This window comes from Hemiscyllium ocellatum, chromosome 19, assembly GCF_020745735.1.
Source record: "Hemiscyllium ocellatum isolate sHemOce1 chromosome 19, sHemOce1.pat.X.cur, whole genome shotgun sequence".
Classification (NCBI taxonomy): domain Eukaryota; kingdom Metazoa; phylum Chordata; class Chondrichthyes; order Orectolobiformes; family Hemiscylliidae; genus Hemiscyllium; species Hemiscyllium ocellatum.
In genome coordinates this window covers 31,843,968-31,867,998 of record NC_083419.1, presented here as the reverse complement: position 1 = coordinate 31,867,998, position 24,031 = coordinate 31,843,968, and the positions used below count along the sequence as shown (strand labels likewise).

The 24,031-nt window shown below is 41.5% G+C and overlaps 1 protein-coding gene across 11 annotated transcripts in view; it reads left to right on the top strand.

The window, feature by feature from the left end:
• The window catches only part of LOC132824688 (suppressor of tumorigenicity 7 protein homolog), a 200,637-nt gene that overhangs the window by 25,808 nt on the left and 150,798 nt on the right, over nucleotides 1-24,031 (top strand). The window contains exon 1 of one of the 11 annotated variants that reach the window (XM_060839351.1): nucleotides 12,552-12,573. The exons of the other annotated variants lie outside the window; for them this stretch is intronic. The gene's annotated coding sequence lies outside the window, so the exon portion shown is untranslated. Of the gene's footprint in view, nucleotides 1-12,551; nucleotides 12,574-24,031 lie in introns of those variants that run through there. 11 annotated transcript variants of the gene reach the window in all.

Below are 24,031 nucleotides of genomic sequence, written 5' to 3'. Positions count from 1 at the left end.
TTTGACAGTCTATTCCTGACTTTCTAAACCTGACTAACCTTCAGTTTTTTAACCACCTTATCCATCATTATCAACCAGTGAGCCTTACTTCTGTTGTAGGAAAGGTTTGGAAAGGATTATGAGAGATAAGGTTTATAATCATCTAGCAAGCAACAATTTGATTTCAGATAGTCAACATGGTTTCGTCAAGGGCAGGTTGTGTCTCACAAACCTCATTGAGTTTTTTGAGAAGGTAACCAAATATGTAGATGAGGGTAGGGCTGTTGATGTGGTATACTTGGACTTCAGTAAACCCTTTGATAAGGTTCCACATGGTAGGCTGATGGAAAAAATGCAGAGGCATGGAATTGAGGGTGCTTTAGCAGTTTGGATTAGGAACTGGCTTTCTGGAAGAAGGCAGTGAGTGGTGGTTGATGGAAAATATTCAGTTTGGAGTTCAGATACTAGTGGTGTGCCACAAGGACCTGTTTTGGGACCACTGCTGTTTGTCATTTTTATAAATAACTTAGACGCAGGCATAGGTGGATGGATTAGTAAATTTGCAGATGACACTAAAGTCGGTGGATTGTGGACAGTTTGGAAGAATGTTACAGATTGCGGGGGACTTGGATAAACTGCAGAATTAGGCTATGAGGTGGAAAATGGAGTTCAATGCAGCTAAATGTGAGGTGATGTACTGTGGGAAGAATAACAGGATGGCAGAGTACTTGGTCAGTGGAAAGATTCTTTGTAGTGTGGATGTGCAGAGGGATCTTGGAATCCATGTGCATAGATCCCTGAAAGTTGCCACCCAGGTCGATAGTGCTGTTAAGAAAGCATACGGTGTGTTAGGTTTCATTGGTAGAGAGATTGAGTTCCAGAACCACAATATCATGCTGCAACTATACAAAACGCTGGTGCAGCCACACTTGGAATATTGTATACAGTTCTGGTCATCCCATTACAGAAAGGATGTGGAAGCATTGGAAAAGGTGCAGAGGAGATTTACCAGGATGTTGCCTGGTCTGGTGGGAAGGTCTTATGAGGAAAGGCTGAGAGACTTTCATTGGAAAGAAGAAGGCTAAGGGGGTGGGGTGGGGGCATTTGATAGAGACATACAAGATGATCAGAGGATTAGATAGGGTAGACAGTGAAAGACTTTTCCCTAGGATGATGACGTCAGCTTGTACGAGAGGGCACAACTACAAATTGAGGAGTGATAGATTTAAGACAGATGTCAGAGGCAAGTTCTTTATGCAGAGAGTGGTAAGGGCATGGAATGCCCTACTGCTAAGGTAGTCAACTCAGCCACATTAGGGAGATTTAAACAATCCTTAGATAAGCACATGGGATAGTATAGGGGGACGAGCTGAGAATAGTTCACAGGTCGGCGCAACATCGAGGGCCGAAGGGCCTGTTCTGTGCTGTATTGTTCTAAGTTCAATGTTCAACTTACTGTCACCTTTAAGAATTTGGATGTATTGTCATGCAATCTCTCTCTTTTCATTCACTCTTTTCAAAATTGTGCTTTTTCTGGCATACTGCCTTTTCACATTAGAAGTAGTGCACTGTAGAAAGTCTAATGAATTTTTAAATTTTCATTTTTTTTAACTCTACAACAGTTAAGACAGCAAATCTCCAACTGTTATTAGCCCTCTCCACATTTATCATGCCTGCTGTGTAAACATATTTATAACTGGACTATAAAGCATGTGTTGACTAATAAAGGGTCCTGTTCATGTTGCCTTTGTCACAGAACTCATTAACAAATTAACAGCTACTTCTCTTATCATGTAAACTTGAGAAAATATGCATGGCCCTCACTTAGTAAGGACAGGAGTCTGGCATTGGGACATTGGACTGAAGAGTGAACCGTCAAAGAGGAAAGCGAATAAGAACTACTGGCTTCATTCCTATTCCAATTAGGGACTGGTATAAACTACTGAATTTATAAAGCGTGCACATCATGTTTTATTCATTGTTATACACAGAATGAGAACTCACCAATGCATTCAAGAATCCTGTGACACTTTGATGCAATACTGGGTCCCATGGCAAAAACAACATTGTGATGACCAAAGATCCCCTCCACCTTTCAAAATAACTTTTCTCAAATTTCAAGGAAATATATATTGAAGAAAAGTGCTCACACTTTGTAAAACTTTGATAAAACAGTTTCCCTAAATGCTGCACATCTGAAAAGCCGGGTGTGTGTTTTACCCACAGGTGGGTGAGGTTGAGAGTGAGTAATAAAGTAGAAAGTGCTGGCAGCTTGGGAAACGAGCAGTAATTAATGGACTGAGCTGTATACAGGCAAGAAATATGTTAAATACTGAGGTAGCGTATGTGGATGATATGTACAGAATCTACTGCCCACAGGGTTGTCCTCCAAGTATCATTCATCATTGGTGAGGCTGGTCAGAATGAGTGGGCTCTTGATTTAACTGTGGCTGGATTCCTCCAGGACTGAACTATCACCAACTGGACATATAAGAACCCAACTGCCTCCAGATCACCCCAGAATGTTCATCATCCAAAAGGGATTCCATGTCATTAACGCAAAATTTTCTGTAACCACCATAAGATCTGTATCCGTGGCTGTGCAGGATTCCCCGGGAGCTGCCTTGGTGCTTTCATCTTCTACCATTCCAGACTGTCAGGCTCCTTGGAGATGAGGGTTGTGGCTGATGACACCTGTGAGGAGCCCAGGCAGTAACATCAGGAAAAAGTACCAGAGAAGCTGCCACTGCAGCATTTATACAGCAAGCAGTCAGGATGCTGGAGATATACTTAAGGTTCTGTACAGATCTGGGATGTCCTAAAGCAGCCATGATTTCCAGGATAAAACTGTTCCGTATCATCCTATGCAACATTGCCCAACAGTGAGATCTAGAGCCCCAGGAAGAGTTGAGGAGCTGAGTGCACTGTCTTTTCAGAAGATGGGGCAAGGAAACATGAGGAGTGAGATGCAGAGAGAGCTTGTCCTTGCCACAGGTGCCAGAGACTTTAGGTGTCAGGCCGACTTCACTTAAACTGGGTCATCTGGCACACGAACCTGTCTCCCTCAGCCCCTAACAAAGTGATTCTATCATCAACACCCATTGAGCGTCTTTAATCCTTTTCATGCCATTCTTCACAGTCAAAAGGTAAGTGGCAAGTAAAGATGGGTGAGAGACGGTAATTGAGCAGTGAAATAAATATCATGGTCCATAAGCATGAAATGGAAAGTAACACTATGTTAATCTCCCAAGTAAAGTGCAGGGGAGAAAGCAGGAGAGTGGCACTAGGTAATGATGCTCATTTATTAAGTGGGTGCAGACATGATTGACTGAACTGCACTGAAATACCTCTGTGACTCTGTAAACACCACCATCCAGACGTTTCCCTCTGAGCCACACACCATCTTCACTTGGATCTATCTCACTGTTCCTTCACTGTTGGTGGATCAATATCCTGGTGTATCCTCCCTACCAATCACACATGGACTGTAGTGATTCAAGACAGTGGCTCAAAACCACCTTCTCAGTCAAGGGGCAGTGTGGATGGGTACAAATGCTGGACTCACCAATGACACTAACATCCCATGAAAGGTTTAGGAAAACACCACAGTGTAACTGCAAATCCTTTATCTTCCTTTTTTAATCACTCTGTATTCAACATGGTGATAACTCTGTGATTTCAGCAAAACTAGAGGCAGCCTGTTCAAACATTATGTTGAAAGAATGCAAATAAAAACATTCACTTCTGTATTTTTGTGTACTGAGGGAAAATTGGACTAACCCATAATGTAGTGAACCAGTAGAGTATTCCTCTTTTTGTACTGGAGTCACAATGCTAGCTGCAGCAAGGCTGAGGTATGCAACTCCTTAACAAAACAAGATGTTGATTTTGGTAATATTTCACATTACTGTTGTTTCTCCTGAATGTAGCGGATGAGACCTCCAGCTGGCCTGAACCTAATGCAGGCGTGATTAATGACTTTGGTATACGACTCTCAGCTTTTCTCGTCCAAACTTGCTTTCAGTTCCCCTTACTGAGGCACATCTATCATCTGTTACTTTTAATTCACTCAAATTTACTCACAGCTAAATTTGCCTACAGCATTAAATCTGAAAAATAATCTGACAAGGTTTTGAGTAAGTGGGCAGGGACCTGTCCTGATTTAATAGGAATTGCAAGAGTTCTTTACATAACTGACAGCTAAGAGCTGAGGGGTAGCAACATGTCTGGATGTTAATTGACTAATTGAAAGGAATTGCCTTAGTGTTTAATTTCGTTGGTGACTTACAGATGACCTGATAAATTAAAGTTCATGAACCTTTCTCCATTTGCGTGTTTGATCTACTCTTTCCAATCATCAGTTTATCCATTAGGAAAGCCATGAAGGAGTACAGTTGTGAACTGTTGCAATCACATTGTTGCTGTGGATCATGTAATGACTTTGTTTAATAAATCATGCTCATTAATGAGTATAGTTCCTTTTCAGGCTTTTCATCTGAGCTTAGCAGCACAGGAGGTCACTCCATGTAAAGTATGCAGACAAGTTACAGTAATCTTTTATTACTAATTCAAAATAAGTGCTCCTAAATATTATGGAGGGATTGGGGGCAAATCTGAAATATTGCACAGCATGAAATACCATCAGAATTGATGTATTTCATTTGAAGCCTTAAAGGGGCATTGTCATTCTGTTGTAGTGTTTTGGATAGCTTGAGCCGTGTTCCAGCTTACTTCAAAAATGTAAAACTGCCCTTTGTGTTGCAGGAGTGACAGGTTTTTAAAAATTGTGAAATCAGTGGCAGAAATCATTCATGTGGCTGCAGCCGTCAAGGCAATAATCATAATTGTTTTGAAATATTTGGTACATCTGTTGCTTGGAGATGTATGTTATGGAAAGATGGCTTGAATTTAGGTTATTAGCTAGTAAACTCAGTTTCTGTCAGTTTATTAATAAGAGGATCTAGTCTTGGTTCCAATGGCAAATTGCAACACTAAAATTAGTCGTATTTTAAAAAAAGTGGAAAATTAATATCTCTTACCTGTTTTGTCATTGAATAGAATTAATTAGAAATATATTAATTTGTATAAAAAGCTGTAGTTCATATTTGTGCAATCCTTAATAAAATTGACCAACTTTACCCCATCTCAGCTTGTTTGCTGCTAAAGCAAAGTGGTGGAGGCTGGTACAATTGCAACATTTAAGAGGCATTTGGATGTGTATATGAATAGGAAGGGTTTGGAGGGATATGGGCCGGGTGCTGGTAGATAGGACTAGATTGAGTTGGGGTATCTGGTCGACATGGACAGGTTGCACTGAAGGGTCTGTTTCCATGCTGTACATCTCTATGACTCTGCTTGAGGTTGGACCATTCCAACGTGCTCCTGGCTGGTCTGCCATATTCTATCCTCCATGAACTTGAAGGAATCCAAAACCCTGCTGCATGTGTCTTAACTCAGACCAACACCTGTTGACCGATCAGTCCTGTGTTCACTTCGGCTCCTGGCTTCGCAGTGTCTGAATTTTAAAATTCTTACCCTTTGTTTCAACTTGCTTTGTGGCCTGCTCCTTCACAATTTCAGTAACCCCGTCCAGCTGCTCAGCTTCCATAAAATATCTGTGTTAATCTAATCCTCTTGTGAGTCCTCAATTTTAATTGCTTCACCATTAGTCGTCATGCCTTCAGTTGTCTAAGCCCTAAGCTTTGGAATTCTCTCCCTGTACCTTCCAGCCTTACTTCCTGAAGTTAGTTCATAAAATTCAGTTCTTCCACCAAGCTTTTGTTCATCATCCCTAGCCAACCTATTTAATGCAACTAATAACCGTTGAGTAATACTTTTAAGCTGAAACCTTATTAGTCAATAAACCACATAAAGACATTGGCACAGATGATGTGTTGCAGCTGTAGCATGTTGGAGCAGGTAAGCGCCTGTGTGATTCCACAGTAACCACATCAGTAAATATCTACAGCTGAAGACATTTTGATGAGCTGGATTCTAAGCTTTGGACATGGGAATGCAGCAGGATAGGGGCACGTTACCTGAAAGTTTGTACCAGGAGACAGTCAAATCTAGGTTAGGTGCTTTAAACATGGTTCATGGTTCAGAAGGTATGGCAGGCATGAAGATCCAACAATGAAGGGGCATGAGTGGATGAGAAGAGAGAGATAGCAGAGAGGATGAGCAAAGAAACTACAAGTAGGAGAAAGTGAGGACTGCAGGTGCTGGAGATTACAGCTGAAAATGTGTTGCTGGAAAAGCGCAGCAGGTCAGGCAACATCCAAGGAACAGGAAAATCGACATTTCGGGATTCCTGAAGCGGGCTCATGCCCGAAATGTCGATTCTCCTGCTCCTTGGATGCTGCCTGACCTGCTGCGCTTTTCCAGCAACACATTTTCAGCAAAGTAACTACAGTAGCCTGATTCAGGGAGCCATTCCTGTGCAAGAGGAGTTTAGAAAAATGTAGAAATAGTAATGGGCTGTATAGTTAGGATAGTATAGTTTGGGGGACAGATACTCCTAAACACCTATAACACAAATTTTGGCCCAGTGAGTCCATGTTGATCTGATTTACACTAATTTCATGTCCAGCTTTTGGCCCCTAGCCCTGGATGGCAATGCAAGTAAATATCTAAATGCTGTGTAAATGTTATAAGAATTTCTAACTCAACCACTCTTTCAGACAGTGAGTTCCAAAGTCCCACTACCCTCTGAGTGAATAATTGTCTCCTCAACTAGTCTTCTACCTGTTACCTGAAATCCAAATTCTCTGGTTATTAGCCTGTTCAGAGGAAAAAAAGTACTTCCTAATAGCCCAGTCTGTGTCCCTCATGCACCTAAATGCCTCCAACAGGACCCATCTCAACCTTTGCTGCTCTCATGAAAACAACCCCATTTGACCCAAGTTTTCCCATAGCTCAGATCCTCCACTCCTGCCATTATCCTGTAAATCTCTTCTGCATGTGCTATAGTGCAATCACATCCATCCTATAATAGGGTGACCAGAACTCCACACAATACTCCAGTTGTGGTCCAACCAGTGTTTTATACAATTTCAGCATAACTTGCTTTTGTATTCTATGCCGGTAGTAAAGGCAAGTATCTCATTTGTCTTCTCACTCACCTTATCTACCTGCCCTTGCTAATTTCAGGCATCTGGGAATAGATACACCAAAGCCCTTCTGACTTTCAGTACATTTCAGGGTTCTGTAATTTATAGTGTAATTGCTTGCCTCATGAGTCCTCCCAAATGTGTTACCTCATACTTTTCCAGGTTGAATTGCATTTACCACTGCTCTGCCCAGCTGATCAGTGTTTTAATATCCTCCTGCAGTTTACAGCCACCCCCCCCCCCCCACAAATGTCTTGATCATAACCCATGAATTTAAGTCCAGATCATTAATGTAAACCATAAATACAAAGGAAACCAGTACCATGCCCTGCAGAGCCTTATTGGAAACAGATTTCCAATTACAGAAACTCCCTCTAGCATTACACTTTGCTTCCTGACTTTCACCCAGTTTTGGATCCCCTGTGCCATTTTCCCTGGAATCTCATGGGCTCTTACTTTCTTGCTTACTGTGCCATAAGGGACCTTACCAAAAGACTTGCTAAAGATCATGTAGAGTACAGCAAATGCATTGTCCTCAACATTACTCCTGGTTACCTCTTCAAAGAAATTGGTCAAATTTGTCAGACGACACCTTCAACAATTCCATGCTGACTTTCCCAGATTAATTCCTGTCTCTCCTGTTCCTGTTTCTAATAATTTCTCCACCACTAATGTTATGCTGACTGCCAATAATCTCCTGGTCTATCGTTTCCTCCCTCTTTTAATAATGGGGCAAAATGACACATCACCTGTGAACAGAGACGATTTAAAAATTACAACGTGGGTCCCTGATATTTCTTTCCTTGCAGCTTCCTGAGACACATCTCCACCAGGCTCTCAGATTTATCCCCTTTTAATACTGCTAAGCGAGCTAATACCTCCACTCCAATATCTATAGTCGCTGATGTCACAGTCTTCCATCCTGATGTCTATATCTCCATTGTCTTTTTCCATTGTAAAGACCCATGCAAATTATTCACTGAGAAGTGAGTCTTTTTCTTCTGGTTCTACACACAGATTACTGCTATGGTTCCTAATGGACTCCATTCTTTCCCCAGTTATTTACTTGCTCTTTATATTTGAAAAAAAAACCCTTTTGAGGTTTCCTTTATTCTACCTGCCATATTGAACCCTCAGTATCTGTCTTAAACTTCTAATTTTTTAAATTAATCTGGCTTATGGTCTTGTGCATCCAGGAAATAGCAGATCTTAATCTTCCTCTTCATGTTTACAGGAGGCGATTTACTCTGAACTCTCATTTTGTCCTCCTTGAATGCCTTCCACTGCTCTGACACAGTTTTATCTGCAAATAATTGCTCCCAGTTCACTTAAACCAAATCATATCTTACTTAGCAAAATGAACAATTTCCCAGTTTAGAATTTTTATTCCTGGTCCATCCTTGTCTTTTCCTATAACTATCCTAAATTGGAGTTATGGTCACTATCTCCAAAGTGCACCTGATATCCCATCCACCTTCCCAGGCTCATCTCCAAATTTGAGACCCTGAACTGCTCCATCCATTGTTGGGCTTTCTAAGTACTGTTTAAAAACATTCTTCTGGATGCAATTTAAGGATATTGTTCCCTCTCTACCTTGCACATCAAACTGTCCTAGTTGATAAAACAAAGAACTGTGGATGCTAGAGATTAGAAACGAAAACTGAAATTGCTGGAGAAACTCAGTGAGTCTGGTAGCATTTGTGAAGAGAAAGCAGAGTAAAAAATCCAGTGACTCATCATCAGAATTGTTATTAGCTCAGAAAATGTGATAATTATGCTGAAGCTAAAGTTGGGGGCAGTGGGAAGGGGAGAGGTGAGCGGATAGGTGGAGATACAGCACAAGGACAGAAGGAACTATGAAAGGGATAGGTAAACGAGGAGATAGTGGATAAAGAAAAAGAAAATTTACAGTCCAGGAACAGGTCCTTCGGCCCTCCAAGCCTGAGCCAATCCAAATCTACTGTCTAAACCTATCGGTCAATTGCTAAGCATCTGTATCCCTTTGCTCCCCACCTACTCATGCATTTATCCAGACGCATCTTAAATGAATCTACCGTGCCTGCCTCTACCACCTCTGCTGGCAACGCATTCCAAATGCCCACCACCCTCTGTGTGAAGTACTTGCCACGTGTATCCCCCTTAAACTTTCCCCCTTTAACCTTGAAAGCGTGACCTCTCGTTATTGAATTCTTCACCCTGGGAAAAAGCTTGTCTCTATCCACCCTGTCTATACCCTTCATGATTTGTAAACCTCAATCAGGTCCCCCCTCAATCTCCTTTTTTCTAATGAAAATAAACCTAACCTACTCAACCTTTCTTCATAGCTAGCACCTTCCATACCAGACAACATCCTCGTAAACCTTCTCTGCACCCTCTCCAAATCTTCCACATCCTTTTGGTAATGTAGCAACCAGAACTGTACACAGTATTCTAAATACGGCTGAACCAATGTCTTGTACAATGTTAACATGACTTGACAGCTCTTATACTCAATACTCCGTCCGATGAAGGCAAGTGTACTATATACCTTCTTGACCACTCTATCCACCTGTGCAGCAGCCTTCAGGGCACAATGGACCTGCACTCCCAGATCTCTCTGCCCATCAACCTTTCCCAGGGCTCTTCCGTTCATTGTATAATTCGCTCTAGAATTAGTCTTGCCTAAATGCATCACCTCATTTGTCTAGATTAAAAACCATCTGCCACTTTTCTGCCCAACTCTCCAGCCTATCTATATCCTCCTGTATTCTCTGACAGTCCCTTATGCTTTCTGCTACTCCTCCAATCTTCATGTCATCTGCAAACTTGCTGATCATATCAACAATGCCCTCTTGCAGATCACTTATGTATATTACATTCAACAGTGGCCCCAACACTGACCCCTGCGGAACACCACTGGTCACTTTTCTTCATTCCAAAAGACTCCCTTCAACTCTTAGTCTCTGTCTCTATGTAGTCAGGCCTACAAGGGGCAAAGCCACTTTATATTTAGTACTGGGTAACGAGCCTGGCCAGGTGTTAGATTTGGAAGTAGGTGAGCACTTTGGAGACAGCGATCTCAATTCTGTCAGGTTTACTTTAGTGACGGAAAGGGATAGGTGTACTCCACCAAGCAAAACTTACAGCTGGGGGAAGGGAAATTACGATGCAATTCGGAAAGATTTAGGAAGTGTAGAATGGGGAAGGAAACTGCAGGGGATGAGCACATTAAAAATGTGGAACTTATTCAAGGAAAAGCTCCTGTGTGTCTTAGATAAGTATGTACCTGTCAGGCAGGGAGGAAGATATAGAACGCGTGATCTGTGGTTTACTAAGGAAGTGGAATCCCTGGTCAAGAAGAAGAAGGCTTACGTTAGGACAAAATGTGAAAACTCAGGGTGCTTGAGGGTTACAAGGAAGTCAGGAAAGACCTAAAAAGAGAGCTCAGAAGAGCCAAGAGGAGACATAAGAAGTTGTTGGCGGATGGGATCAGGGTTAACCCTAAGGCTTTCCAAAGGTATTTAAGGAATAAAAGAATGATGAGAGTTAAATTAGGGCCAATCAAGGATAATAGTGGGAAGTTGTGTGTGGAATCAGAGGAGATAGGGGAAGCACTAAATAAATATTTTTTGACAGTGTTCACTGTAGAAAATGAAAATGTTGGCAAGCAAGATACAGAGATACTTGCATCTGGACTAGAAGAGATTGAGGTTCACAAGGAAGAGGTATTAGAAATACTGCAGAGTGTGAAAATAGACAAGTCCCCTGGGCCGGATGGGATCTATCTTAGGATCCTCTGGGAAGCAAGGGAAGAGATTGCCGAGCCTTTGGCATTGATCTTCAAATCATCATTGTCTACAGGAAAAGTGCCTGAGGACTGGAGGATAGCAAATGTGGTTCCCTTGTTCAAGAAGGGTAGGAGAGACAACCCTGGTAATTACAGACCAGTGAGTCTCACTTCAGTTGTTGGTAAAGTGTTGGAAAAGGTTATAAGAGATAGGATTTATAACCATCTAGAAAAGAATAATCTGATCAGGGACAGTCAGCACGGTTTTGTGAAGAGTAGGTCGTGCCTTTGACAAAGTGACCATACAGGTAGATGTGAGTAAACAGGTTGATGTGGTGTATATGGATTTCAGCAAGGCGTTTGATAAGGTTCCCCACAGTAGGCTATTGTAAAAAGTGCAGAAGAATGGGATTGGAGATATAGCAGTTTGGATCAGTAATTGGCTTGCTGAAAGAAAACAGAGGGTTGTAGTTGATGGAACATGTTCATCTTGGTGTCCAGTTATTAGCGGCAAGGGTCAGTGTTGGGCCCACTGCTGTTTGTCATTTTTATAATGACCTGGATGAGGGCTTAGAAGGGTGGGTTAGTAAATTCGCGGACGACACTAAAGTCAGTGGAGTTGTGGATAGTGACGAAAGATGTAGTAGGTTGTAGAGAGACATACATAGGATGCAGAGCGGGACTCTGAGGTGGCAAATGGAGTTTAATGTGGACAAGTGTGCGGTGATACACTTTGGACAGAGTAATTGGAATGCAAAGTACTGGGCTAATGGTAAGATTCTTGGAAGTGCAGATGAGCAGACAGATCTCTGTGTCCATGTACACAGATCCCTGAAAGTTGCCACCTAGATTGACAGGGTTGTTAAGAAGGCATACAGTGTTTTGGCCTTTATTAATAGAGGGATTGAGTTCTGGAACCAGGAGGTTATGATGCAGCTGTACAAAGCTCTGGTGCGGCCACACTTGGAGTATTGTGTACAGTTCTGGTCACCGCATTATAAGAAGGATGTGGAAGCTTTGGAAAGGGTGCAGAGGAGATTTACTAGGATGTTGCCTGGTATGGAAGGAATGTTTTACGAGGAAAGGCTGAGGGCCTTGCGGCTGTTCTCGTTAGAGAGAAGAAGGTTGAGAGGTAACTTAATAGAGACATACAAGATAATCAGAGGGTGAGATAGGGTGGACAAGGAGAGCCTTTTTCCAAGTATGGGGACAGCAAACACGAGGGGACACAACTTTAAAGTGAGGGGAGATAGGTGTAAGACAGATGTCAGAGATAGTTTCTTTACTCAGAGAGTAGTAAGGGTATGGGATGCTTTGCCTGCAACAGAAGTTGATTTGCCAAGTTTAAGTGCATTTAAGTCGTCATTGGACAGGCATATGGACGCACATGGAATAGTGTAGGTGGGATGGGCTTCAGATTAGTATGACAGGGCAGCGCAACATCCAGGGCTGAATGGCCTGTACTGCACTGTAATGTTCTGTGTTCTATGTTCTATGTCTCCTATTACTCAACCAGTTCTTTATCCACCTAGCCAGAACACCCTGCACACCATATGACTTCACTTTCTCCATTAGTCTACCATGGGGAATCTTATCCAATGGCTTACTAAAGTCCATGTATATGACGTCAACAGCCCTTCCTTCATCTATCAACTTGGTCACTTCCTCGAAGAACTCTCAGCCAGAATGGAAGAAAGGCTGAGGAAGGGATAGTAAGAGGTAAGCTTGGGAGAAAATGGGTGAGCTGTGCTGAATGTAACCCGTATAATGTGGTAATGGATATGAGCATTGGCAGCACATAAACTACAGTTGGAACAATTCAGAGAAGATTAGCAGCACGTGGGAATGGATGACTGTGCTAAAAGCAACCTACGCCTTCACAGAAACTGAAAGAACTGTGGATGCTGTAAATCAGAAACAAAAACAGAAGTTGCTAGGAAAGCTCAGCAGGTCTGGCAGCATCTGTGAAGAGAAATCAAAGTAAATGTTTTGGGTCCAGTGACCATTACTCTAGGGAAGGGTCACTGGACCTGAAACGTGAACTCAGATTTCTCTTCACAGATGCCAGACCTGCTGAGCTTTTCAGCAACTTCTGTTTTTGCTATGTCTTAACAGGACCAGGCGTGGAGTGGGTAAGAACACATGGAAGGATGGAATCAGACTTTAAAGTTATTGCACTTGGTATTAAGTCCTAGCTGCTGCGGGATCCCCAAATGGTAAATGCATTATGGTTCTCTGCTGAGGCTTGTTGGATCAGTGCAGCAGGCCTGCAACATTAATGTTGCCATGAGAACACAGTGGTGGTTGAAGTGCAAGCAACTGGAAGCTCAGGGTCATTTTTGCAGACAGAGCTCTTCTGCAAAGCGGTGACCAAGTCTGTGTTTCATCTCCTAAGTGTAGAGGAGACCACACTGTGAACAGTGAATACAATAAACTAGATTGAATGGAATACAAGTAATTCACTGCTTTATCTGGAAAGTATGTTTGGGGCCTTGGATGGTGATGGAGGAGTAGGTAAACAGGCAGGTTTTACACCTTCTGTGATTGCAGGGGAAGGTGCCATGGGGGTGTGAGGAGTAGGTGTAGGCGATGGAGGATGAGTGAACCAGAGTATCCCAGAGGGAACAGTCCCTGTGAAATGCTGACAGAGGAGGGGAGGGGAGGGGAATATGTGTCGGTCATTCAGCTGTGTTAGAGATGGTGGCTGAAGAAATGGAAGGAGTGAAAGGCAAAGTTGTTCAGGGTAAGAAAGAGTTCAGCCAAGCGGAGGAGGGTGGTTGTGGGTGGGGACAGTTCAGGCCTCCTTTCCAGGAAGAAGCAGAAAATCCTGCGACTATCCTGATGGGAGATGGAGATACAAAGGGATTGCACATCCATGGTGAAATGGAGGCAACTGAAGCCCGCAAACTGGAAGTTTTGGAACTGATGTAAACTGTCAGAAGAATCACAGATGGAGGTGGGAAGGTTCTGGACGGAGGAGAGAAGATTGACTTGAGTTAGGATGAAATAACTTACGTGGGGCAGGAACAGGCGAAAACAGTGGGTCTGCCTGGGTACTCCTGTATGAGGATTTTTGGAAGGAGGTCGAAGCAGGCTGTGTGGGATTGGGGGGCTAGGAGTTGGGAAGCTGCTGCAGGGAGATTCCTCAATGAGATGAGGTTGGTGAGCTTGGTGGACTCACGGCGGCACGGTGGCACAGTGGTTAGCACTGCTGCTTCACAGCACCAGAGACCTGGGTTCAATTCTCGCCTCAGGGGACTTATTGTGTGGAGTTTGCACATTCTCCCCGTGTCTGTGTGGATTTCCTCCGGGTGCTCCGGTTTCCTCCCACAGTCCAAAGATGTGCGGGTCAGGTGAATTGGCCATGCTAAATTGCCCGTAGTATTAGGTAAGGGGTAAATGTAGGGGTATGGGTGGGTTGCGCTTTGGCGAGTCAGTGTGGACTTGTTGGGCCGAAGGGCCTGTTTCCACACTGTAAGTAATCTAATCTAATCTAAAGTAATCTAATCTAATAGTCTGATGTTCCATGGTGGGGTCACAGTCTAGGGGCAGAAGGGAGGAGATATCTCTGAGAACTGGTGTCGTGGTCACACAACAATAGCACCACCCTTGTCGGCAGGTTTGATTAAATAAAAGTGTCAAGATTGGATCTAAGAGCAAGCTGTGCAGTCAGTTCAGAGGCGGATAGGTTTGATGGATGAGAGGGGGCCAGAGGTGATAATGTCACGTTGGTGGTTTTCAGCGAGCAGTTTGATTGCAGGTAAAAGGTCAGAGGGTCCATATAGAAAAGGTGTTGGAGGTTGAGGAAGGGATCGGTGGGATGTGGATAGAACTCCTGTTCAATTGGGCATGGAGGCAGAGGTGACAGAAGAAGGCTTCAATGTCTTGCCTAGCCCGAAATTCATTTAAGTGAGGGATAAAACTAAGACCTTTGCTGAGTACAGAACATTCACAATCAGCTATCCCAGTTAAAATTTGAGTAGCTAATGTCACCTACTATCGCTGCCTTAGTATTTTTATACTTCTCTGAAATTTGATTACAATATGATTTTGTATCTCTCTCAAACACTCTCATCCAACATCATACTGGAGTTTTCTCGTGCTACTTATATTATCTAAATACTGTTCTCTGCTACTGAGAGAGAGTCTCAAATGTGGGGTTGCCTGCCCCACACAAAGGGTCAGGACATCTCTCCGAGTTGAAGAGGAACTTGGAGTGGGAGGGAAATATCCAGGCGTCATGTTTAAAATCTGTAGTAAAGGCGTAAGTAGGATCAGGAAATGAGCAGGTAGAAACTAAATTAAAAAGCAAAACCACTAGGATAATTACCTCTGGATTGCTATTTCAGCTTCAAACAAATTGGCATAGGATAATTATCATTAAATAATTGAATGAAGGGCTCAAAAATTGGTGTGGAACAAATAGATTTTGATTCATGTGGAATTCTGAAAAGAGAGAGCTGTATGATTGGTATGGCTTTCATCTGAATCCCATTGGAACCAATGTCCTGGTGAATGGTATAACCATAGTTGTAGAAAGTACTTCAAACTAAATGGGAGGCTGAGGGGAGTGGAAACAATTGGGAGGCAAGTTGCAAAGTTGAAGAGAAAGGACAAGGCAGTGATGCAGCGTGGTGATATGAGTAAAGATGACCAGAGTGTGATCGAATAGCTGAGTGTACAGGTGCCACAATAAACTGTATTCAAAATAGGGAGCAAAGATATAAAACAAAAAAAAATCTCTTTATTTGAATGCTTATAATTGGAGAAATATGAATGAATTGATAGAACAAATTGAAATAAATAAGATCTGATAACCAATTCCGCGATGTTGTTAGAAGGTGACCCAAGGAAGAGGGGTGGTTAATTTTATTAATAGAGGATGAGATCAGTACAATAGCGATAAATGATCTTCGTTTGGAGGTTCAAGATTTAGATTCTGTTTGGGTGAAAATAAGAAATATCAACAGAAAGCATTTGTTGGGTGTTCCTTAAAAGTATGTACTGGTAGCATTGCATATAAATCAAGAAATAATGGAAATTTGTAAGGAAGGTTAGATTAATCAAATTGGCAAGGATATCCTGGAGAATGAGTTCATTGACTGCGTTTGGGACAATTTCTCAGAATAATGTATTCTGGAGCTAATCAGAGTGCAGAATGTATTAGACTTTGTAATGAGAAAGGATTAATTAGCTACGTCATTAGTTACTCTGTTGAGAGAGTGATCATAACCTGATAGCCTCGAGTGGAATGCAGAATTCTGAGAAATATGGGTCTAAAATGAATGTCTGAAATTTAATTAGAGGTAATTATAATGCAATGAAGACTGGGTTGGCTCTAATCTAGGTTTAAGAAACTAGTTTAAAAGGTAAGATGGTGTATAAGCACTGGCAAACATTCAAGGAGATATTTCATGACTCTCAACAAAGAGAAGCATTCAGTGAGCAGGGTGAGCCATCCTTGATTATGAAAATTAAGAATGATATCATATTGAAATAAAAGGCTTTCAATGTTCTAACTATTGCTGGTAGGCCAGAACACTTCAGAAAATCTTAGAAAGTGGCAAAGAATGACAAAACGTGTACAGGTTTGTTCTGCTATAGCGCGTGTTTTGTTGACACAAATTCGTTATAACACGATTGATGAATTGGGGATATTGTTTCTAAAGTGCGAAGTTTTAAAGTGTACATTGGCTATAACGCGATTCCGGCCTGATTATTTTAAATGGTGCTGCTATTGCACAATTTTCTTATAACATGGGATTGCATGAAAATGGAACCACCATATTATAGCAGAACTGACTGTAATAAAGATAAAACAAATTAGATTATGGGATAATTATAGCAATAATTATTTTTTAAAAAGATAGTAAAAGCTTCTCCAAGTACTGTATATAAAAAGGAAGAGAACAGCTGAAATAAATGTTGATTCCTAAGAGAATGAGACAGGATAAAAATTGGAAATCAAGAACTTGAATGAGTATTTTGTATTAGTCTTCACAGAATGCAAAAACATACGTCCCAAGAATATTGGCAAAATGGAGAGAGGAATTTGAAGCAATCACAGTAACCAGAGAAAAGTATTAGGAAAACAGGACTAAAAGTCGACAAGCAGCTGAATATAATGGCTTGCTTCCAGGGTCTTAAAGGGAGTGACAGTGGAGATAATGGATGCATTGATTGTAATTTTCTAACTTCCAAAGCTCTGGAAAAGTCCCAGCAGATTGAAAAACTGTAACACCACCATTTAACAAAGAAGAAGGCAGAAAGTGGGAATTTATAGGTTAGGTAGCTTAACGTCTAGCTTTGAGGAAACGAAAGAAGTAGTAGTAGGAATTTTAGAAAATCAGTTAATACAGTCGGTCATAGCAAATTTTTTTGAAAGGGAAAACATGTTTGGCAAGTTTATTAGATTTCAGTGAGGATTTAACAAGTTGGGTTGATAAAAGGGAGCCAACAGGTGAAATGTATTTGGATTTTGGAAAAGCTTTCAACATGGTGCTACTTAAAAGGTCGGTACACAAGCTAAAAGCACATGGTGTTGGGCTGTTATATCAGAGTTGAAAGAGGATTGGTTAACTAACAAGAAACAGAGTTGGGATCATTGGGTCATTTCAACTTGGTAAAATGTAACTAGTTTGGTGGCAAAGGGATCAGTGCTGGAGCTGCAACTGTCTATTATTTACATTAATGAGTTAGACAAAGGAACTGAGAATATTGAAGCCACATTTGCTGCTGATATGAAGATAGGTTGAAAAGCAAGTTGTGACGAGATACAAAGGTAAAGTGAAAACTTTGTAAAATATTAAAGGAAAGAGAACTTTCTTTTTGTTTGGTATAATTTGACCAGTTTTGATCAGCTGCCATTATATGGGACTACACAACAGATACATGTCATATAACGAGATGTGGCATTTATGCCGCAAGAGAGTTTGGTCTTCTGTACAGTAAAGGCCTTGTATTGTCACTTTCAATTTACTACCCAAGGAAGGAAGAATGGTACATTGTGACTGAAAGCCTGGCTAATTGAAACATTCAGTATATATGTTTTCACTATGAAAGTGTTAGATAAAGAAATTGTAAAGCTGAAACAGAGATAATCCAGATAATTACAGGCTGGCGAGCTTAATGTCAGTGGTAGGGAAGCTGTGCGATAAGGTACTGAGAGACAGGCTTTATTTGCATTTGGAAGCGAGTGGACTTATTAGTGATAGGCAGCATGGATTTGTGTGGGGAAGGTAATGTCCCACCATTGTTTTCAGGAAGGGTCACTCGACCTGAAATGTTAACTCTGACTTCTCTCCACAGATGCTGCCAGAGTTACTGAGCTTTTTCAGTTTTCAATTTCTATTTTTGTTGCGTGTCTCACCAACTTGATTGAGCTTTTTGAAGAAGTGACAAGAATGAATGATGAGGGAAGGGTAATGGATATTGTCTATTGGACTTTAGTAAGGCATTTGATAAGATACCTCAGAGCAAGCTAAGACAGAAGGTAGAGTTTCTTGACATCCGGGGTGAGCTGGCTAGGTGGTTAGAAGACAGAGTAATGGTAGAAAGGTGCTTTTTAGAATGGAGATCAGTAACTAGTGGTGTTCTGCAAATGCTAGGACCTTTGTTTTTGTATTTTATATATATAAATGATCTGGAGGAAAATGTAGGTGGTCTGATTTGTAAATTTGTGGATGTCACCAAGATTAGTGAAATTGCAGATAGTGAGGAGGATTGTCAAATGATACAACAGGATATAGATTGCAGATTGGGCAGAGAAATAGCAGATGAAGTTTAATCCAGACAAATGTGAGATGATGCATTTTGGAAGATCAATTTCAATAAATGGCAGAACCCTCAGGAACAGTGACGTATGCAGGGAACTGGGCGTACAAGTCCACAGATCCCTGACAGTGGCAACGCAGGTGGATAAGGTGGTCAGGAAGGCATACAGCATGCTCATCTTCATTGGCCAGGACATCAAATATAAAATTTGGCAAGTTATGATGCAGCTGTACAAAACCTTAGTTTAGCCAAAACTTTAGTTCAGCCACATTTGGAATATTGTATGCAGTTCTGGTCAACAGAAGGATGTTGAAGCTTTGGAAAGGGTGCAGAAAAGGTTCACCGGGATGCTGCCTGGTCTGGAGGGTTTTAGTTATGAGGAGTTTCACAAAGCTAGTCCCTTTTTTCCCTAAAAGCTGTTCCTTGTCTCAAGGATACTCTGTCCTTGATTTTTTTCAAAGGGGTAATAAATCAGGCCGGGCTCCGATCAGACTGGTTTGGTACAGAGTTTAAAGGGTATTGAGAGGCCTTTTTGTTTATTTGTAAACAGATGAGACTTCAGGCCAAAGTGGTCATGATTTAGAAGTGACCTGTAGAATGAAAGGGGTGTGGTCAGCTCTCTAGCTGAGCTGAGCAGTTTAATTCAATGCAGTACTGGTTGGGAGTTCAATAGTGAGCTGTGTGGATCTCTCTCTCTCTCTCTCTCTCTCTCTCTCTCTCTCTCTCTCTCCCTCCCCTAACTTCATGTAAGCAGGTGTTCCATTTGTACTGGTTTTTAAAGGGGGTTGCTTATTGGGACTCTTGCGTATATTCGGAACAGCATATTTAAGTCTAGTTTGAAATCGACTGAGTTCTGTAGGGGTTCTTGATTCTGTTCTTCGTGTTTCATTGTGTAATTTTGTGAATAAATTTTGTGTCTGTTTTAAACCTGTTGTCAACCTCGCTAACTTAATCTGGGTAATTTTCACTGTACACTTAACGAAACAAATTGCACTGTTATGGTCTGGGCTGCCTGCTTAAGAATGTTTTGAGTGGTCTGGCCTAGTCCATAACAGGAGAGTTTGGATGAACTCTGATTGTTTTCACTGGAAAGATGGAGGCCGAGGGGGGACCCCGATTGAGGTCTACGAACTTATGAGAGGCATAGATAGGATGGATAGTCAGAGGCTTTTTCCTCCCCGGGTGACAAGGTAAACTATGAGAGGGGACAAGTCCAAAGAGAAAGAGGGAAAGTTTAGGGGAGAAGAATGGGTAAAAGTTTTCAAACAGAGGGTAGTGGGTGCCTGGAATGCACCGCCAGTGGAGGTAGTGGAACCAGACACATTAGCACCGTTCAAGGCCTGTCTTGATAGACACATGAAGTAGAGGCGAACAGAGAGTCAGTAACCCCATATGGACATAAGTAGCGGGTCTGAATAAAATTAGGAATCAGCACAGGATTGGTGGGCTGAAGGGCCTGTTCCTGTGCTGTGCTGTACTGTATTTAGAGAGAGAGGACTGGTAATTATTGGGGTGTACAAAGTAGGCACATTTCTAGAAGTTTACCCAGTGAACAAATGAGTGACATAGCCATCAAATATTAAGTTATAATAAAACATTTGGAAACTTCAACAAATTCATTTTGGTTGCTCAATATTTTGATTTTATTCTCCAAAGTGTAGATTAAAGTATCTTAATACTTGATTTGCAGTCACAGAGTTATAGTAAACAAGGCACAGTACTGCAAACAAAATGGTGGAAATTACAGTGGGTAAAGCTGCATCTGTGGAGAGAGAGCAAGCTAATGTTTCAAGTCTGGATGACTCTTCATCAGAACACCAGTACAGATTCCAGCATTTACACTAATTTGCTCCTATACAAGGCTCAATATTGTATTGTGTTTCAGTAAGCCAAACAACAAAACCCACAGCTTTCAGAAATTCACAGTGACAGCATTGCCTGGATTTTTAATTTGTTTTTAAGTGTTTGACTGTCTATTTTATGAATATTGCCAGAAATGAGCACAAATGAAGCTTCAGCAGTTAGATAATGGGGCACTAACTGTGATATAGTCATTAGGTGTGTCACTGAGGTGGTATTTGTCACACAGCCAAAGAGCCACCCAGAGACCGCCACTCCATCACATGCTCCTTAGTATTTCTTTCCTGCCAGCTTTGAGATGTTACATAGAGTCATAGAGATATACAGCATGGAAACAGACCCTTCGGTCCAACCAGTCCACGCCGACCAGACATCCCAACCCAATTAGGCCCAAATCCCTCCAAACTCTTCCTATTCGTATATCTATCCAAATGCCTCTTAAATGTTGCAATTGTACCGGCCTCCACCACATCCTCTGGCAGCTCATTCCATACACGTACCACCCTCTGTGTGAAAAGGTTGCCCCTTAGGTCTCTTTTACATCTTTCCCCTCTCACCCTACACCTCTGCCCTCTAGTTCTGGACTCCCCGATCCCAGGAAAAAGACTTTGTCTATTTATCCTATCCATGCCCCTCATAATTTGGTAAACCTCTATAAGGTCACCCCTCAGCCTCCGATGCTCCAGGGAAAACTGCCCCAGCCTGTTCAGCCTCTCCCTGTAGCTCAGATCCTCCAACCCTGTCAACATCCTTGTAAATCTTTTCTGAATCCTTTTAAGTTTCACAACATCCTTCTGATAGAAGGAGACCGGAATTGCATGCAATATTCCAACAGTGGTCTAACCAATGTCCTGTACAGCCACAACATGACCTCCCAACTCCTGTACTCAATACTCTGACCAATAAAGGAAAACATCATGTGCCATTATATTTGTACGTTTGTGGCTGTGTGCATGTTTTAGATGAAACATTAGGTTTGTAGAGAAATTGGGATTGTGGCCAACAAAGACCCTTATGAATAAGAACACAGTATATGTTGGGAAAGTGTGTTTGGAATTGGAATGGCTGCCAACATAAAATCCTATACTGAAGGACTGTGCAGGTGGATGTACTGCACAGGCAGTATATGCATAGATATCAGTACAGTTCATAAACATTTAAATTTAACCTTATTCAGTTTTGTTTTCCCAATAAGCAATGTTAATACCTACAGTTAAAATCTAGATATTACATTTTGTAAAATATGATGCTTAACATTGCTCAATGCCTGAGTTAAAATGGCAGATGGAGAATCACATAATTGGTCATTTCTCTATCTGATGTCGTCATTATAGAATTTGTACACAAATTATTATGAATTACTAAATAGAATTTAAATCACAGCTCTATGCTGGTATTTATGTTCCACACAATCCTCCTCTGACCTTACTTCATCAAACCCAATCAATGTATCCATCTATGACTTTCTCCCACATGTGCTTATCCCGATTCCCCTTAAATACATCTATGCAATTCTCCTCAAACACTCATGTGGTGGCAAGTTCCACCTTCTCATCACTGCCTGAGTGCAGAAATTTCTTCTGAATTCCTTATTACATTTATTAGTGACTGGGAAGTAAATAAATGACATTCTCAAACTCCCCATAAGTGGAAATACTAGCCTCAGTATTAAGCAAAACATGTGTAGGGGCAGATGAGGAAATGTTAATGAGTTAATTCTGGGGAATACATTCACAATGCAGTGTGCATGCGCTCTCCCTTGTTTCATGTTGGCAGGTATTGTAGTGAGGTTGAAATAGTTAAGTAACATGCCAGACTACACAATGGAATATTTTCTTTAATTTATTCTTTTATTGCGGCATGGGCCAAAATTTGCTGACCATCCCTAATTGCTACTGAACTGGTTGTGTTACCATACAACTAAAGAGGGCTGTTAAGAATCAACCACATTGAATCCAAAACCTCCGATAGGCCAGACCAGCAAAGGTTGGCAAATTTGCTTCCCAAGTTTACATTAATTAACCAAATATTTTTTACAACTATTGAAATTGGCTTTGCGATCACCAACATTGAGACTAGTTTTGAAGTCCAGAATTATTAATTCAGTTTAACTTCCATCAATTGCTAATGTGGGATTTGAATCCATGCTCCCAAAGTTTGCTAGCCCATTGACATTATCAGTACCTAATTATCTGCCACTAAATTGGAACCCTTTCATAAGATTGGGAAACTGAACAGTGAAAGGTTTACTGTTCCTGGCTCCACAAGGTAAGTGCCATTTTCAGCAATTGTTGTAGGCCAGGAAGAACAGATGTCCTTCCCTAACACCTGCTTGTCTCTCCTTGCAAACTCCATCTCCATCTCTTTCTCTTCTCTCTTTCACCTTAGGTTGGGGAGTCCAGAAGTAGAAGCCATTGGTTTAGGTTGAGAGGGAAAAGATTTAAAAGAGACCTAAGGGGCAACATTTTCACACAAAGGGTGATATGTTTGTGGAATGTGCTAACAAAGGGAGTGGTAGAGGCTGGTACAATTACAATATTTAAAAGGCATCTAGATGCGTATATGAATAGGAAGAGTTTAGAGGGATATGGGCCAAGGGCTGGTAAATAGGACTAAATTAATCCCATTTAGGATATCTGGTTGGCATGGATGAGTTGGACTGAAGTGTCTGTTTCCATGATGTACATCTCTGTGACTCTATGATTGATGTCTCTTTCAAGTCATCTGTAATCACCAGCTTTCCCCTTCTCAGACTTTGCTTAGGTGAACCTGCAGATTCCTCCCATTCCTTACAAGACATTTTGATTGGCTACTGGATGAGAAGTAAATGTAAAACAATGATAGCGAGGTTACTTTCAGCAGAATCATTGATGTTGCTGGGTTTGGCAACTATGTTTAGCTTTTCTTGTATCTTCGCCCCATTGCATTATGGTATTGATTTCAAACTAAGTAGGCCTGCCCCTTAAAGACAATTACATTATATTGCATGTCATTCTAGTTGAAACGTACCTGCATTGCCTACAGTCTCTCACTCTGTGTAGATAGTTCGTGTAATCAGTCAGTTGCGTGTAATATAGAGTAACAGTAGTAAGGATGGAACCCCTACTGTGTGTAAATCTATGATGTTGGACCTTTATAAACAGTTATTGTTGAAAATAAATTTAAAGATAGGTAACTCAACAGACCTTGATGATCTGTGGTATGTGTTATACAGACTACCTTTCAGTAAACTACAAATTACAACATGGCAGCAGGAAGTAAACACTAACAAAACTCAAAATGGCAAACTACTGTCAGTAAGTAGATACTAAAGGCTGAAAAGGTGATAGCACTGTGGTAATTGTGAAATTAGATTAGATTAGATTAGACTAGATTAGATTAGACTTACAGTGTGGAAACAGGCCCTTCGGCCCAACAAGTCCACACCGACCCGCCGAAGCGCAACCCACCCACACCCCTACATTTACCCCTTACCTAACACTACGGGCAATTTAGCTTGGCCAATTCACCTGGCCCGCACATCTTTGGACTGTGGGAGGAAACC